At 44.6% G+C, this 14,503-nt stretch overlaps 1 long non-coding RNA gene across 1 annotated transcript in view; it reads left to right on the top strand.

Annotated features, from left to right (window-relative positions):
* The first annotated feature begins 3,445 nt into the window (after positions 1-3,445).
* The window catches only part of LOC131515257 (uncharacterized), a 34,318-nt gene continuing 23,260 nt past the window's right edge, over positions 3,446-14,503 (top strand). Inside the window, exons 1-2 of the long non-coding RNA XR_009263532.1 lie at positions 3,446-3,672; positions 9,918-12,419. This is a non-coding gene — a long non-coding RNA (uncharacterized LOC131515257). The remainder of the gene's footprint in view (positions 3,673-9,917; positions 12,420-14,503) is intronic.

Below are 14,503 nucleotides of genomic sequence, written 5' to 3'. Positions count from 1 at the left end.
CTGTATAAACATAAAAATTGCCCATTATCCAATTATCCTAAGGGCCATAGATAATATTTTGTTGTATGTTCTTAGGGTCTGTGTATCTCTGTGTGATGCAAACTACCCTATGCTGATGCAAACAACCTGGAAATCTGTTTCGTTGGGTTGTCACGTGACCACTGAACTTCTCACAGGGCTTAGTACACAGTAATTATCCAATGAATTTTTGAAACAGCAAAGTGATAAGGGCAGTTTAGTCTAGCTTTGGTACCGAATCTTAATAGGCATGCCCAAGCCCCTCTATAAAACACATTGATAACATCTACTCTGTTTTCGGTGATCCTTGTAATTACCTCAGCCAGAAAAGTGATTTTTGGATTTATGGCATTCTTGTCATTCTTGTCTGTCATTCGTTCTGCCAGACTGAACCCAGGCTACTCTGACATGACATAGGCCACGTGCTGGGTCCGTGGCTGCCTTTCCAAGCCCAGAGTCTTTCCATGGAAGAATGCTAACAGCAAGGCCTCTGTGCCCAGGTGCTCGGCACGGGGAGGGAAGCATGTCAGTGTCTCCCCATCCCAAACCCCAGCATGTACTCCGGGAGCACTTGTTACAGTTCCACTTCTGCCTACCCACCCCACCTCTCCCCTGAAGTCACAGAGAGCCACCCAGCTGAAAATGGTGTGTTAAGTTATTCAGAACACCTAACCTAAGGTGAGATCAACAACCTTATTCTGTCTCAGAAAATCTAACTGAGTCATTGTTTGGGTTAAGTCCTTTTCCAATCCATTTATCCACCAGACCTCCCACATTGAATGTTGTAGCTTTACTTCTTTATTTTTTAAGTTATGAGAAAGAAAAAGGAGAAGAAAGAGAAGAAGGGGGGGGGGGAAGGAGGAGGAGGGGTGGGGAGGAGAGGAGGAGGAAGAGGAAGGGGAGAAGGAGGAAGACAAGGAGGAGGAGGAAGACGGGAAGGTGGAGAAGAGGAGGAGGAGGAGGCGGGGAAGGCAGAGAAGAAGAAGGAGACTATCTGGACGATGGCTCTGTGATGCTTGCTCCACTTGGTAACTTGAAAGGGAAAGATAAAAACACAGGAGCCAGAGTCTACATGAAGCAGAACGTCACCTACTTTGTCTCAGAAGCATAGGCATCTTCAGAAGGACATTCTGCCTCCCTAGAAAATCATTTCTAGACAATTGTCCAAAACAAAGACTTCAGATGAAACAGGCTCTAAGAAGTCAACACCAACAAAACAGATGATTTCAAAAAACTTTGAAATGTACACAGCCACAGATCTCTTTTCTGTCATTGGTGGGGTTTTAGGTTTAGCTCACATTTACCACCTCCCTGCAAGCAAAAGTTTCCAAGGCTGAAAGCCCATGGGAGATGCACTCTGTCAGCCGGCAAAAGGAGAAAGGGCACAAGACCACCCCGACAGAGAAGATACTGGAAACTTTCTCCCCAGTGGCTCACTCCCCTCCTGCCCAGAAATGCCTACCCCCTCGGCTGTCTGACTCATCCAAGAGCAGACAGTAAGCAATCAGGTTTGTTGATTACAAATCAGCCTATCTGGAATATAAATATTCAAGTAGCTATATTACTCTATCTCTGAAGCATGTAGGAAGTCTGCTCCATGTCATTTTTCCATTAAAATGTAGTCCTAACAGAATTCCAGCTACCCAGTAACATCTCCAAATCTTCACATGATTTATATGATTTGTGGCCAACTCCATGTATAAACACAGATAGAGTCCGAGAGGGATCTCATTCTAAACATGAGTAAAAGGGGAAAGATAGGTACTTAATTACATCATCAAACTTGTTTTAAATCTTAGAACCTCATATTGTCAACCACATTTATTATCTCACATCATTGAATCACAAGAGTGCTGTAGATATATATGTTCCTTGTAATTCTGAATATTTTACATAATTTATTTCTATGATAACTGCAGGCAAGAGAGAAGGAACAGATTCCATTAACTCTGTTCTATGTCTGATGGAACTCAGTGGTCACACCACAAATCAAGTAACCAGCACCCTACCCTTTTGGCTCTCAGCTTACTTTTTTGGTTGATAGTCTCTGCTCAAAGTCGTAAAAGTATATTTTTAAATTTTTTAAAAAATGTTTATTCATTTTTGAGAGACAGAGCGTGAGTGGGGGAGGGGCAGAGAGAGAGGGAGACACAGAATCGGAAGCAGGCTCTAGGCTCTGAACTGTCAGCACAGAACCCAATGCGGGGCTCAAAACTCACGAACTGTGAGATCATGACCTGAGCCCAAGTCAGATGCTTAACCGACTGAGCCACCCAGGCACCTCATAAGTATTTTAAATAAAAATAAGGAGAAATGTATGGCCACATTTGATTGAGGGGAAGGGCAATGCCACTCAAAGGTCTGCAAGTTCCTATGTCAGAGTGGCCCTCTTCTTTGGCTGGGAATTTTGTGTTAACTTACTTTGGCTGCTGTGTGGGGAGTAGACTACACCCTCAGGGTACACAGGTAGGGGTGGGGAGGCTGTGCCACTGTTCCTGGTAAGAGACAGTAATAGCTTGGGCTTGGGTAATGGGGTGTTTGCGCTGTGAATGAAGAGCAGGAGGCTAGTTCAAGGGAGATGTGGAAGGCCAACCAAGTGGGCTTTCTGATCACGTATGCAGGGGAGGGAATGAGAAGATAGAAAGAAGAGTGGCACTCAGGTTCCTGCATGGATGGTCTGACCATTCATTAAAATAGGAAGTTCAGGAAGAGGCCAGGGGTCCAATCAAAGAGTTTCATCTTTAACAGACTGACAGGAGATTGAGGCTTGGAATGGAGAGGTCACTGGGAAAGCAGACCGGGCATGCGGGCCTCACCCCCCTCACACCTGCTTCCATCTGTGTGATAGGTTAGTGTTCTGTGTAAATGAGTTTTGGAGAAAATAGTCTATAACCACGGAAAATACTTTTAGAAATACCAGCTGTAGGCAATGGGGAGTCACTGAAGGATTTCAATCAGGGAAATGCATTGAATGGAATTGTGTTTGCACCTGCCTTAGATCAGGAGAGAGGAGAGGGAAGAGGTTTGAATCATGGCAGGGGGCCCTCACCAGCTGTTTAGATTTGGGCAAATTAACCAAACCCTCTGGGCCCCAGGTTCTTCGTCAGCAAAGTGGACCTAGGACTTCCTTCCTCCCAGGGTTGTTATGAGAATTGTAATTAAAATGTCTAGGATAAGAAATACTTAATATGTGTTGGTTCTCTTGTCTGTGACTAAGCACCTATTGGCGCAATTCAGCAAGTGGGGTGGCCGGAGGTGATTCTAGCAGTCTCCCCAGGGAGAGGTGGGCAGAGTCCAGACTGCTGGGTTAAGTGGGTCAGGGCCACGCCGATGAGTGTGGGGTTGGGGCCCCTGATACAAGGTAGTGCTGTTGATCATGTTCAACATGATCAACATGTTAATCATGGGAGAAGAGGAGCATTTGGAGTTTGGTCAGGTAGAGGGGCCATCTGATAGCCGTTTGTATAAACAGGCCCCATGATCCTACTAGACCCTAAAGCCGCTTTGCACTTGTCTTTCCTCATCATCACCCACTCTTCCTCTTTTAGTCTCCGCTGCTGCCACTAACCACTGCTCAGCTCACGGCCTTCTTCCTCTTCCCAGTGCCCACGACCTCCTGAGACTCTCCACTTCTCACAAGCCACCAGCCCATGTGTAAGCACTCTCTGTTTTAACCCCAGGACTTGGTTTCTGCCTCTTTACAGTTAGGGGTGCTAGTTGCTCAGGTGTGAGCTCTTTGCTTCCAAAGATGGGGATGTTTTCTTTTTACCTGGTTCTCTCCATGTCTAGAATCCTGCTGCCGTCTCCTTGCTTTCCAGCCACTGCCTTTGCTGAACCTCAGCTCGTGGGCAGTATCCTGAGTGACAGTGGGAAGTGGGGTAGTGGCTGGCTAGCCACAGGCCGCACCAGGCAGCAGGACCTGGGCAATGGCCCTCTGACCCTTGATCCTGGTGAGGATGCCTTTCATTGGTGGGAAACCCCATGCCCCCTGTTCAGACTGTAATCAGGCTGGTGGCCGGGACGTGTGGATTCAGAGCAACATGGTATGTCCTGAAAGCTCTTCCCTCTGAGCCATGGTGAGACCTCTGCATGGCTTACCTGCTGCATGGCATGGGGTAAGCTTGGGGGTGGCCAGACCATCTTTGAACCTCCAAATCCAGGCTTCTCTTTCAGAACACCTGGCCCCTCTCTGTTTTCCTCTCTCTCCTTTTTCTGGGCTTTTGTTGCTGAGCGGACACTGTTTTAAGTCGGTTAGTTCACCTTATAAGCCACATTTTGGTCTCAGCCTAGGAGCTCATCTGTCTGGGAGAGACGGAGTTATCAGCGTTCTAGGGGCTGGCTGCCTCCAACATGAGTCCGCAGGCATTTTCCCGGGCTCACCCTTTACAAATCACGTGCACATCTCCATTTCAGAATGGTATGGCCTATGACGTTGCCAACAAAGTCTTAGTTGATTACGAATATACAAAGATTTTTTCTTTTTAAGTCAGTCTTGAGGCATGACTTACGTATCATAAAATGCATCCATTTTATTTATCTTTTAAATGTTTTATTGATTTTTGAGATAGCGTGAGCACGAGAGGGACAGAGAGAGAGGAGGACAGAGGATCCGAGGCAGGCTCTGCGCTGACAGCAGTGAGCCTGATGCGGGGCTCAAATTCACAAACCATGAGATCATGACCAAAGCCGAAGTCAGAGGCTCAACCAACTGAGTCACCCAGGCGCCCCCCAAAATGCATCCATTTTAAAAATACAATTGGATGACTTTTGATAAATGTATACTTCCCTGTAGCCAGCACCACAATCAAAATACAGAACATTTCCATCACCCCACATGGTTCTTTGTGCCCCTTGGCAGTCATCCCCCTGACCCCTAGCCCCAGGCAGCTACATATCTACTTTCTGTCAGTACAGATTAGTTTTGCGTTTTCTAGATTTTTATACACATAAATCATACAGTATGTTTATTTTCCTGTCTTCTGGTCAGCATAATGTCTTTGAGATTCATCCATATGATAGCATGTTATTAGTAACTTATCCTTGCTTTAGCTGAGCAGTATTCCATTGTATGGAAATCACACGATTGGTTCATCTCTTTACCTGTGTGTCCAGTGTAGGGGGTATTATGACTACAAATGCCTTTTCTGATTCTGGATGTAGCACCTGGAGTAACCATGGCTGTTGCCCTTAGAGAGCTTGAAATCTTGGCAGGAAGAGGTTTATATGATGCGATATTCGTGGAGGTGTATTATTGGTTGTAATCAACTGCAGGGATGCTTAACAGTTGTACCAGGAGTGATAGAACAGTCAGAGAGTGAGGGAGTACAGTGGGAGGGAGTCACTGTTATTTTATCTGGGGGGGTGGTGTGTTAAAGCTCCATCAAGTGAATGGGGACTAAGGAGCAAGGGGCAGGGGAAGTGCTCCTGGGAGTAGACAGGAGTGGAACACAGGAGGGAGCAATCCTGGCAGGCGGGAAGGGCCATGCGGATTCCATCAGACCTGGAATAGAGAAGTTGTGTTCAGTGAGAGGGAGAGAAAAGGGCTGGAAGGCCTTGAACACTGGGATTAGAAGCTCAGAATCGATGTCCCAAGCAAAAAGAATGGAGGTGCTGTAGGTTTTGAGCAGGGAAGGGCAAAAGCTGTATTTTTGAAAGATTCCCATCATTCGTGGGCAGATTAGCTTGAATGGAGCAAAGAGTGCAAGAATAGAGATAACAAACAGTAGGTGTTCATTTGAGCTCATTTTCTTGCCAGCTTCAAGGGTGGCCTCCCCAGCTGCAAAACATGCCTGGTCATAGAGTGCGGCCGAGACACAATGGGGGCGGGAAGTCGCACAACATACCTCTGTCATGGTGTATTAGTTTTCTGTTGGTGCATAACAATTACTTCAAAATCAGTGGCTGAAACAACACGTTTTGTTTTGTTTTGTTTTGTTTTAATTGCACGGTTTTCTGAGTCAGTAGTTGGGACATAGGTTAAGTAGAGTTCTCAGCTCATGGTCTCATCAGGCTAAAATCAAGGTGTTGGCTGAGGCTGTGTTCTCATTTGGAGCTCAGGATCCTCTTCCAAGTTTATTCAGCGTGTTGACACATTTCGAGTCCTGCACTTGTAGGGTTGAGGTCCCCACTTCCTTGCTGATCTAGGGGCTGCCCTCAGATTCCAGCCAGGTGGCCCCCTCCATAGGTAATTCACAACATGGCTGTTTGCTTTCTTCCAGACCAACAGGAGAGAGCCTGCTGTCACTTTGTCTCTTTTAAGGGCACTCCAGATTAAGTCAGCTTCACCCAGGATAACCTCCCTTTCAGTTGACTCCAGGGATCTTAATTACATCTGTAGAACCCCTTTTTGCCGTGTAAAGTAATGTAATCATTGGACTGATATCATATTTATAGATCCCACTCATGCTGAAGGGGAGGAGATCAGGCAGGATGTACACCAAGGAGTGGGTGGCTGGGAGCCATCTTCGAATTCTGCCTACCACACGTGGTTTGGTTTCTCTTTTGACTCCCCGTTTCCTCCACCTATAAGCGAGGAGTTGTCGGCTAGGTCCTCTCAGAGGTTCTCCTCTGTGTTTTCCCTTCCTTTATGATTATGGACTCAAGGTGGAAGCTCTGTTACCAATCCTCTCCTCCAAAATGTGACTGAAAGATTGTGGTGACCTGCTGGGCAAAGATGGCTGACTGTCATTGAGAAGGGTGTGTGCTGAGGGAGAGGACAGCCAAGTGACAACAGGTGGGTACGTTGTGGAATGGGTGGTTGGTGTAGTTGTTAGGGCTGTCCACCCATACACCCTTTCCTCTCCTTCTGAGCAGCACATGGTAGGACTGCTTACTTTGGCCAATGGAATGTGAGCAGGTGCGACGTCTATAATTCTGAGTGGGAGTTTTCAGAGCCAGTGTGTGTGTTTTGTGTCGCTCTTTTTTCCTCTGCCACAGTGACTAATAAGATTTGAGACAGTGGCTGCTCCTTTAGCCTGGGTCCCTAGGTGAGGATAGCAAAGCCCCAGCCAACCCACCTTGGACTGTGGCATAAACAAAAAATAAACCTTTGTTGTTTAAAGATCCTGAGATTTGGGGTTGTTTGTTACTGCAGCATAACCTAGCCTATCCCTGGCTGATACAAAGGACAGTATCAATGTTAATCTTGCTGCCACCTTCTCTCTCTTTTAATTGAAGCCTAATTAACCCACAATATTAGTTTCATTACAACATAATGATTCAATACTTGCATAATTTTATGACCACATGTGTCACCATACATGGTTATCAATTTTTTTCTCGTGATGAGAAATTTTAAGATCTATTCTCTTAGCAACTTTCAAATATGCAGTGTGGTATTATTAACTGTAGTTGGCATGCTGTATATGACATCCCCATGACTTATTTATTTTATAAGTGGGAGTTTATAGATTTTTTAAATGTTTATTTATTTTTGAGAGAGAGACAGAGTATGAACAGGGGAGGGGCAGAAGAGAGGGAGACAGAATCCAAAGCAGGTTCCAGGCTCTGAGCTGTCAGCATAGAGCTTGACACGGGGCTTGAACCCATGAACTGCGAGATCATGACCTGAGCTGAAGTCAGAGGCTTAACTGAGTGAGCCACTCAGGAGCCCCGGGAGTTTATGGCTTTTAATGTGCTTCACCCATTTTGTTTACCCCGTAGGCCCCCTGTCTCTGGCAACCACGAGTCTATTTTGTGTATCTATGAACTTGGTTTTGTTTTTTGTTTCTTTTAAGATTCCATGTGTAAGAGCAATCATACAGTATTTGCCTTTCTCTGTCTTATTTCACTTAGTGTATTGCCCTCAAGTTTTATCCATGTTGCACATGGCAAGATTTCACTGTTTTTTATGGCTGAATAATGTTCCATTGTATCTGACTATAGCACATTTTCCTTATCCATTCATCTATTGATGGACATTTAGGTTGTTGTCTATGGAACTTCTCACCTTAGCCTGATCCATTTTCTTCTGTGAGATATAGCTGTAGGACCCAATCCAAAAACCTTCATGAAAAGTGATGGTGTTGCTATGTCATCTTGTATTTTCTTTCTGTCATTCAAGCAGGACTACCCACCTGCTCACTGAGAAGATGCTTTCTCACACCCTGGACCTTGGCCATTATGACAAATAAGCTATTTTTGTTTGAGAACAAATACGTGTAATTAGCACATTTGGGGAAAGCAGCCAGGCAGGTGCACCCTCTCCTGATTTGGATGTGCTTGATGCAGTTTCCCTGTCCCCACTTTCTGAAAATCTCAACTACCGTGCAGTCAACACAGACCCTGGCTCTTTTCTTTTCCTACACCTGTAATTTGTCCATCATGTTGACGACTTTATGATTCTTGTGTTTACAGACTTGCGTGTTGACTATGTCTCTCTCTTAGATCTCTCTTTTCTGCCACTGAACTGTTTCTCTTTCCTGAGCATTTTGAAGGTCTGTCCCTTCTCTGACGTCTTGTCCAATGCTCCTTGTTTGCTTCCCTTCCTCTGAGGACTGTTTCCCCCTTTTCTTCGTAGACCTGCCTTTGCAACCCTCCACTAAGCGCTTTCTTCTCCTGCTCCCTCATATCTTAGGGCTTCAGGGGATGCCTCTCTACTGGGACTATCTACAAGCCTCCATCTGGCTCTCAAGACTGTTGTCCCTGCTACACAACTGCCTGATGGGGGGAAACACAGGGCCTTATTGGACTGTCACACAGTGATCATATACAACAATCCGGACTCCTCCCAAAGACAGCATAAATCATTGGTGACTGCAGGTGGAGATCCATGTGGGGCACATAGGCAGGGACCAGCCTCAAGGAAAGACTGAAAATAATTGCTGCTGTGGGAAGAAATAAGGCACAAGAGCATGCCGTGGTGTCAGTTATGCTGTGGTGTAAAGAGGAGGGAAATAAAACAGCGAGAATCTGGCAATTATAACAATGATAGCCAGTCGTTAACAAACACTTATTGTGTGCCAATTACTCTGTAGACACCTGCTATGGTTTATCTCCTGCATGATATTTCCTATGTGGTAACAGAAGTCTCATGCCCATCTGTCTGATGAAGAAATCGAGGCTCATGGCGTTTAGGTAGCTGGCCTAACGTAACGCAGCAAGTAAGCAGAGAGCTGGGATGAAATCCTGGACAGGACAGCTGGTTCCAGAGCCCATGCCCCACCCAGGAATGCATGGTGCCTCAAGGCAAGGGGAAGGAAGAGCCCCACGTGCAGGATGGCTACCTGTTTGTTGCCAGTGCTTACAATGATTCCCTTCACTGCAGGGTGCAAGGCCTGCTACCCACCGGCCCCTCCACCTTCCTTCCTAGCTCCTGTACACAATGCAAACTGAAGAAGCCCCAGTTTGAATTCTTCCCTTGCTGGTCCTAAAAGCCTAGAGCCGCGGGGTCCAGACCATGGGTTCAGGGGTCGACTTGCTTCCGCCTGAGGCAGTGCAAGATGGGCTTTGAGTTTACAGCTCAGCCAAGGCAGGCACCCAGGGAGGTTGCACGGCCTTGCCTTTCAGAATAGGAGAGAATTGAATCATTGTTACATCAACTCCCCTGACACTTTCAAAACTATGGCCTCCCGCCCTCCTTCCTCTGCAGCTTTTCTCTGCCTATAAAATGAAAAGCAGATTGCCTTGCCGGGGGCTCAAAGCCGGCCCGCATCGGAGGTGTGTGAGGAGGGGAAGCACAGCGTGCGAGGGCGTCTGGGCCATCTGCTTCTCATTGACCGCGGTGCCGCCATGGAACACAATGGGCCAGTGTGCAGCCTGCCCCCAGAGCGGCCGCAGCGGTGACCCCGGGCCTGCTGCCTGGCAGGCTGGGGAGTGGCCCCAGAGGCTGGGATCTGCTTTCCTAGAGTGTGGGGGTGGTTCCCCCTCATCTGACCATTTCTTCTTTCTTTTCTTCCTAGAAAGATGGCTTTCAGCTGTTTCCTCAAGACTCCTGGTAACCTCTTGAAAAAGCGGTATTTATTGTATGTGTGTTTTAACATTATAAATGTAATCTGCATTTGATGCACAAAACCCAGAAGAGTAAAAAGAAGCGAAAACTCGTGACAGTCCCACTACCAAGGGTTAGTATGTGTTCTGCCAGTCTATTTTCCGTGAATGTTTTTCAGCATTGTTTTTAAAGACATTAATGACCTAATTATACACTTCTGATTTAGGCATCATTCTAAGTACTTTGCCTGGATGCTCTCAGGCTGCATATAGTACAGCCCTGTTACGTCAACACTTTTATTACCACCATTTTTACAAATGAAGGCGTTGCAGTTTAGAAGGGGCAGGAAATCTGCCCAGGACTTCCCAAGGCGATGGTGGGGCCAGGATTTAGTAGCAGGCTGGGCTCTGCAGATTCCACAGCTCCAAACCACCTCACGATACATATCTGTGTGGGATACAGACTAATGTGTGTCCAGTTTTTCACTGAACAACAAATTGGGACTAATTTCTCATTCTTTCGATAGCCCTCTACACATGGGTTTTACAGTTGCCTATATCCCACTGCACAGACTTATCTTAACCTTTGTAGCCACTTCCCTGGTTTTGGATTGTTACAGATTTTGCCATTGTGATCCTGAGATGATCAGTCAGTACAGATTTTTTAAGCCCATCTCCCGTGATCTGATGGTAGTGGAATTCTGTGTGAATGGACACACACACACATGAAAGAGTTTTGAAAGACTGGCAAATCACCTTTAAGAAAAATTATACCTGCAACATTCAGTATTATAATCTTCTATCAAACTGGCAAGCATTTTTATTTTATTATTTTTTAAATGTTTGTTTGTTTAATTAATTAATTAATTAATTAGTTAATTAATTTTTGAGAGAGGAGAGAAAAGCAAGCCAGGAAGGGGCAGAGAAAGAGGGAGAGAGAAATCCTAGGCAGGCTCTCTGCTGTCAGCATGGAGCCCAACGCAGGGCTCAAGCTCATGAACCACGAGATCATAACCTGAGCTAAAACCAAGAGCCACCCAGGCACCCCAGCATTTTAAAAAATTTATATCTAACTTTTAAACTTTTAACTTATTTTTTTAGTGATCAAGCAATGAACTTTCTTATTTATTCATTGTCAATTTTAATTTATTCTTTTGTAAATTTACTGCTTATGCTCCTTACCTAGTTTTCTACTGTGTGTGTGATTTATTTTTAGATTGACTTGCAGAAACTTATTACATTAAGGATATTAATCCTCTGCTTTCTGGATTGCAGATAGGTATCTCAGTTTGTCTTGCTTTTAGTCAGTTTTATCCTAAGATAAAATTCAATTCGGTTTACCTTAGGATGTTTTTGCATTTTCGTTAGAGGCTTGAAAATGTTATGCAGCTGATTTATTGATCTTTTTCTTTGTGCCTGCTTCCTTTACTTTTTTTTTTTTTAACTTCCTTCTGTCTCCTCAGCAATATGACATAAACATTCATGTTGAATGTGGATTTTATCCTGTTGCTTAAAATTAAACTTGCTACAACATGAACTAAAGCACTGAGATGTCAGAGTGGGTGACTCAGTGATAGAAGAGAGTGAAATGAAACCATACCAGCTAATTACCCAGGAAAACACAACCCAGTAACACATCGATCCTGAAACGGAGATGTAGACTGACACAGTTATGTTGTTTTATCTTATCACACAACTACAGGAGAAAAAAATGTTTATGTGTTTATTTTTTGGTGTGATTTGTCAAACTTCTAAGGAAGATATCACCATTTCTTACCTTATGAATGGAATTCATATGTATTTTCTTTAAATATCAGAAAGTGTTGCTTAATTTTCTTCATAATCATTATAAAGCTAACATTTTATGACTTGAAGCACTTTTTAACATAGAACTGCACCCAGTTTCTACATGTTCAGAGTTAAGATATCATCTATATTCTGCCACAGAGCTCAGAAGCAAGGAGTGCCATCCTGATCCCAGCCTCAAGTCCCCAATCCAGGTGCCTCCATGTCTTCTCAATTTCTTCTCCATGGAAAGGAATAGGAATCTTATAGGTCAACAAGTATGGGGTAGATTCCAACTTGCAAAACCTTTATAGATGGCCTCATTTACTTATATACATGGGGAAAGGTATCCAAAAGACAGGAAGGAGCAGTAAAATATGTACATGAGTGATCCACCATACTGTTGAGAAATACCACTGAATGCCAGTGTTACTCCAATGTTACATTTCCTTGGCCTCTCTTTTTTTCCTTCCTTTAATCTATTCCAGACACGCTCATTGGCAAAACCCAACCAGAAGCCAGAGCAGAGAGCCTGGGTACTGTGTCCTATAGAGGTTACAGATCCAAGTTCACAGACCGAGGTCGAGAGACGTGGAGAATGGGTCTCATGGCAAGCAGAAACACAGAGAATTAGCCAGGATAAAGATGAGAAGAAAATTAAAAATCCTTCGGAAGTCCACCCTCCAGAGGTAACTTTGATTAACACTTCGGTCAGTTTGCAATGAGTTTGTCATACGGGTTACTTTTATACAGTTGAGATCTACTACATAATTGCTTTTGAAAGCATAGTTAACCAGGAAACTGAGGTCCAAACAAAAACTGTTTAAAATTTTTTTTTTTTAACGTTTATTTATTTTTGAGACAGAGAGAGACAGAGCATGAACAGGGGAGGGGCAGAGAGAGAGGGAGACACAGAATCGGAAGCAGGCTCCAGGCTCCGAGCCATCAGCCCAGAACCCGACGCGGGGCTCGAACTCACGGACCGTGAGATCGTGACCTGGGCCGAAGTCGGACGTCTAACCGACTGAGCCACCCAGGCGCCCCCAAAAACTGTTTTAAGAAGGGTTTGATGACAGATAATCATTGCATTTGAGTGGTTTATTAACTTTCCAAATATGTTAAAACATGCATGTGCATGCGCATGTGCGCGCGCGCACACACACACACACACACACACACACACACACAAAATGACCCAAGTCATTTAATGGGAGAATTTTTTCCCCAAAACTTTTGCTCTAGCTTCTTGAAATGTAAATGCTCTTTTTTCTTACACTGTGAGACCAACTATTCTTTCATGGACAAAATTAAGATTTTTCGGTTTATTAATTTTTTTTAAATCGCAGTATCCTGAGTATGTAATCAGAGATAACAAACGTATGACACATTTACTGCCATGTTCCATTGAATTCCCCAAGACAGACATCACTCACTGATCCCCTCCTTCTTTCCTCTGGAGTGCCCATGTGGCTCGGTTTCCTCCCCAGCACAACAATCCTCAGTATAGTAAGTCTCATAAATGGAGGCCTATTCCTGGCCATCAACTTCAGCAATCATTAAGAATAGACGTATACTACCCGATAGTTTCCGTGGCCATCAACCATGGCAGAAGATTCTTCCTAGATGTGACGTGAGAGATACAGCACCAAAAAATCCATTTCTTAGCCTCAGCAAAACTGCACAAGCTGAAAAACAGCTGAGGAAAATAAGTGAAGAGATGAGGTAAAGTGGCAGAACTCTCCACCAAAGCAACCCAACTGGATTTTGAGTTTGGGATCTCCAGAAAAGAAGAAGTGCATATCCACAAATCCCCATTCTCACATTCTTGGAGTTCATGATCTCAGCCACCAGCCTAAGTCTGTTTTGCATGCTCACGCGTCCAGGAATGTCTATTGCCCTTGCTCCGAAGACTGCAAAATGATGGGGTCCCCACTTTTTCCTTCCAGAACCCTCTGAAGGCTGCTCCACAGAGAGTGGTGAAAGAAGTCTGAGACCAATCAATATTTTATGTTCTTTATAAGAAGTTGTTTTTTTCTTCCTTGATGCCTATAATGTAAAAGTAAATTATTCTTAATATTCAAATATTTTGCTAGAATGTGTTTTAAATGAAGCCCCTGTGTGATGGGTCCTGAAGGCCATCCATCACTAGGTTTGGAAATTCACCAAAATGACTCCCAGAACTCGGCCTGAAGTATCCTTGTGGCTAAGATATATTATAGCAAAGTCATAGGAATATGCAGCTAGCTTATAAGGGCAAAGGCACAAGCAAGTCTGGCGGAATATAGGCTTCTTTTTCCTCTCTCCCTTCTCTTAGGGGTCACAGAGAGCTCACTCTTCCCCTGGCAAGGAAAATGGAACAACATATGTGTGATGTGTCTGCCCAGGGAAGCCCATTAGAGACTCCATTCTCAACTTTTTTATTGGCATCTGATCATATAGGCCCTCCAGCTAGCGTGGACCAAAATTCCAGACTCCCAGAAGGAAAGCAGGTGTCAGCATATACCCCAGCATTTGTAAAAACAGTTCAGGCACTGTGAGCCACTCTTTCCAGTTAGGCGAAGTTTTCTGTCAGTGTAGGGAACTAGTTACCAGCCAAGTTCCCAGATACCAGCCAGCATGGCTTCCTAAGGGCAGCGGCTTCAGTCTGCTTTATTAACTCTTTTCTGCACAGCCCTCTTTCAGTTTATTTTTCCTTAGAATGTGATGAGCCCCTTCAAATTGCATACTAAATAAAGTTGTCTTTAATTCTTTCATCATTGCTTTGGTTCTGGTT

The sequence above is a fragment of the Neofelis nebulosa genome, chromosome 1, assembly GCF_028018385.1.
Source record: "Neofelis nebulosa isolate mNeoNeb1 chromosome 1, mNeoNeb1.pri, whole genome shotgun sequence".
Classification (NCBI taxonomy): Eukaryota; Metazoa; Chordata; class Mammalia; order Carnivora; family Felidae; genus Neofelis; species Neofelis nebulosa.
Note: the sequence above shows the minus strand (reverse complement) of the source record. Positions and strands in the feature narration are given on the sequence as shown.